At 34.7% G+C, this 4,285-nt stretch overlaps 1 long non-coding RNA gene across 1 annotated transcript; it reads right to left on the reverse strand.

Moving 5' to 3' along the window:
* Window positions 1-938: 938 nt before the first annotated feature.
* LOC147567148 (uncharacterized) lies at window positions 939-1,472 on the reverse strand. Its single transcript, XR_015237568.1, has 3 exons — window positions 1,383-1,472; window positions 1,249-1,302; window positions 939-1,111 (listed from the first exon to the last, which is right to left on the reverse strand). It is a non-coding gene; the product is annotated as an uncharacterized LOC147567148 (long non-coding RNA).
* Between the last annotated feature and the right edge of the window lie 2,813 nt (window positions 1,473-4,285).

The raw sequence follows: 4,285 nt of genomic DNA on the forward strand, positions 1-4,285 counted from the left end.
GTGCCATGCCGATACTAGACTAGTAACTATTGTTGTATGCGAATTCCACCAAAAACAAATGATCTTGCCAACTCCCTCCAAGATTTAATACTGAGCATCGCAACATATCCTCAAGTACTCTGTTAACTCGCTCCGTCTGCCCATCGGTCTGAGGGTGAAAGGCTGTACTGAAGTGTAAAGATGTCCCCATAGAAGCTTGGATACTCTTCCAAAACCGTGAAGTAAAGGACGAATCCCTGTCTGAAACAATAGACACTGGAACTCCATGCAACCTGACTATCTTCTTGATGTAAAGTTGTGTCAGTCGATCCCCACTATCTATTGTCTTCACTAGTAAGAAGTGAGCCGACTTGGTCAACCTGTCAACTATCACCCAAATGGCGTCAAAGCCTCTAGTAGATCGCGATAAACCTGTGATGAAGTCCATCGATCACTACGAAAAATATAGCCATTAGGGACGGCATAAAACCGTCCCAAAAGGTCAAAACCGTCCCAAATAGTGTATTAGGGACGGTTTCTTTTTGTCTCTATAAGCTGCGTCCCAAATAGTATTAGGGACAGATACAGCGACGGTTGTTGTCTGTCCCCCATACTATTTACGGACAGTTGTGTACTGTCCCTATAACTTACTGTTATTGGGACAGATAATATTTGTCACAAAAATATAACAAGAATTTCCTCAAAAATTTACATTTGGGACGGTTAGTATTTGTCCCTAATGAATTTCTCCAACAATAAATATCCGCCAAAATACATTTATTTTTTAGAAGATAATATTGTTTTTGAACTTCCAAATTTCTAGTATACAAAATAAATCTAAATCTAACATTGACAACCAAAATGAGCTTCAAACATTGATATTTCAGTATTACCAAAAGATAATACATTGAAATTATAAGTTTCTCGCTACATAAAAAATCAAACAATTTTCACTCATTTCAAATATAAAACAATATTTCATCTAGAATTTCTTGTTGATCCTAAGAGGGATGGTTACTCTAATACATATTCTCATTTTAATAACCATTCTCTTTCACAATTGTGCAATCCGTACGAATCGCCATCATAAAACGCCATCTCTATATTTTCGAAACAAAGATGCTTAGCTCAACTGAAACAAACAAAACCAACAAATGTCAATTAATTAATAAAATAAAACAAAAAATTGACTTATCCATAATTAATATTGTAAATTTGAGAAGTGAAGTAGATAAACGTGATATGTTAAAAACTAATGAGGGAATGCACCTTCATTGTCGATAATCATTTTGCTCCATATCTTTCTCCACCGGTTGCAATAACCTAGAATTGCATCAGTACTGATAGAAAGAGTAACTAAATGAACGTAGAGATGTGTGTCAGTAAAGAGCAATATAACTCACTTGGATGGTTTAAAGGCAGCATTGAATCCCCTAGCATTGTATTTTTTTTGCTCTCCTAACATAAAGAAATAGAAGTACTGGGAATAATGAGTCATCGCACTCATAAAACAAAAAATTACATATTATTGGTAAATAGTAGTATAACTGACTTGGAGGGTTTAATGACAAGCATAGAACCCAGCAACATTAGTTTCAGTGTTGTGTCTTAAAACATTAGTAACTCGTACCGCCATATGAGCTTCGAGTTCGAATGGTTTATCAGTTCATATATCTCCTCTGTCTTCAATACACAACCAAGCCATAACACTTATCATCAATGGTCTCCTAATGGCATCTACACATTTTACCTTCCGAGTTTTCAATATAGGTTTCATTTACCTGTGCATGAAGTTTTCTATATCAAGTTACAAGCTGAAGGAGAATCAATTCAATGAAGGCAATAACGGAAAACAGAAGTATAACCATTTAAGCATTTTGAGAATGAAAACATTTCATTCCCAATTTCGGAAATTTTCACCTTTAAATATGTGTAGATTACATGAAAACTCTGATAGGCAAATCTAGTTTACAACTTGTTCCAAAATTTGACAATTTTATAAAATCTTCTTAATTAGCTAAGAACTTCGAACTACAATGAAATGGATTAAAATTCAACATAGGCAAGTGCACCAAAAAGAGAATCAACAAGACTATGACACCCCATTTTCTTAATCTTGTAATTTCTCTTTAACCCGCACATCATCCAATCTCTAACTTATAGAACATGTCCCAATTTCATACATTTACATGATATCCGTTGATGGATTTTCAACAAAAAGAGGATGCAAAAAAAAAAAATGAACTTTCTAAGTAAAAATCTAGAACTTTTTGCGTACCTGGATGAACTTGCAGAAGCTTTAAGAGTTGGAATGATTTTTCTTGCTGAAACTGATTAATTTAATCTAAACCCATGACTCACACTATAGAAAACAGCAGCTGGATGCACCTACTCTAAACACCAAGGTCGAGTGATGGTCAAGTTTTATCTTAAATTAACATGTATGTGAGCTGAAAATAGAGAAGCAAAGAGAGAATTGAGTTATGGAAGTCGATACTATAAGCAGGTCTACTGATGGTTTAACTTCTCCAAACCAAACTAGATAGCGTTTGACAGATAAACAAGTATGTGAGGAAATTCTTAAAAGGCGCAGGTAGGAGGAATACACAAGAAACCTAAACTGAGCAACTTTTAAGCCAATTAGTAGTGTCCTAAATAGATAGAATTCATCAGTAATATTCTAAACCCAATACAAGAATTATTTATATTCAGATTACACTTTAAACATAATAGAAGACCAGTTTCCAGTCAAGATCATTCACAAATTATCAACACGAATAATTATAGCCAAGGAAGGAGAGGAAGATATTTTACCTGCATATAACAAGAAACTAACAGATCAAATTGCTCTTAAGAAACAACCTACCTATTTTAAATTTCTAGGTTTCAAACTTAAAGACAACCAGCCCATTTGATTTTTAAAAACAAAATTAGTTCCAGATTCATAATTGTAAAAAAGCAGAAGAAATGATCATATGTAGCTATGAAGTTATTAACAGAAAAAATATCAAATAGTAGAAGAAAATAAATCCCAAGTCGGTAAAATACTAACATAGGAAACAAAAAAGGTGAAATCTAAACCTAAATGTTAAATTATATCTTCCCATGGATTGAATCGCAACTAATACTGTTAATTAAGAACCCAAAGCAAAGAGTTTTGGTTTAATCATTAGTATACCTTGGTGATGTACTAGATCTTTAGCTTATTCTCTCTTTCGCTATTTCTCTATCTATCAGGAATATCTCGTCTTATTCCTACTAAAGGAGTTAGGCTTCCCATTCTATCAGAAAACATTGTTGAGTCCCATTCCAACCTAAACTATATTACATGATAATGATCTCAATCAGAAACAATCAACAAGGAAACCCTAATATTTGCTTTCCTACTTCAGTGATTTGGTCCATGGTTTCGAAAATCCTAACTAATTTAGCCATTATTACTCTAATCAAATTAGGGTTAGGAACAAAAAAAGAAGAAATTTAATCTAAGAATACCGAAATGAGTAAATTGTTGTTTCTTTGGTTTGTAGAAATAGAAGAAGAATCCCGTGCTTCCAATCCGAATCGCCGCTTGTTTCTCCAGTTTGTAGTAGTAGGACAAGAAGAAGTCTCCTATTTCTCTGGTTTGTACTAGTAGAAGAAGACTAAGAAGAAGCAAGAAACGGCAACAACTGAAGAAGAAAATCGTGCAAAGAGAAGAAAACTGAGAAGTTTTCTAGGGTTTATACACTTTGACTCACCGACCACCCACGTTTTATCCTTTCCGCGGGAAATATGAGCGCCTAATTTGCAATTTTTGGTCGAGGTAACTTTAAATTTTTATAGAGGATGATTAAAAATGGTCCCAAAAGTACATCTATTTGTCCCTATTTTAAATTTTGTAGGGACGGATATTAACAAATTGTCCCTATTTTGAAAGTGTTAGGGACAGACGTAAAAACGTATGTCCCTATTAGGCTATTTTTTTGTAGTGGATATATTCTCCCATTTCCACTCCGGAACGGGCAACGGTTCCAAAAGTCCCGATGGATGTCGATTTTCTGTTTTCAGCATCTAACACACATTACACTTCCTCACATACTCCTCAACATCTTTCTTCATCCATGACCATCAGTTCTGCCTTTTCAAGTCTTTGTACATCTTGTTACCTCCAGGTGAGCTGTGTACTTACTTCGATGTGCTTCATCTAATATATCTCGTCTCAAGACCAGATCTTCCAGTACAGATAACCTCCCTCAGAATCTCAATCCGTCGTCCTTCCCTGTACTGAACTCAGTCTCGGTCTCTTGCATTAACGAAACCTGTT

This window comes from Eschscholzia californica, unplaced genomic scaffold (assembly GCF_041429995.1).
Source record: "Eschscholzia californica isolate CP2 unplaced genomic scaffold, dmEscCali1.0.p SCAF_1, whole genome shotgun sequence".
Lineage (NCBI taxonomy): Eukaryota > Viridiplantae > Streptophyta > Magnoliopsida > Ranunculales > Papaveraceae > Eschscholzia > Eschscholzia californica.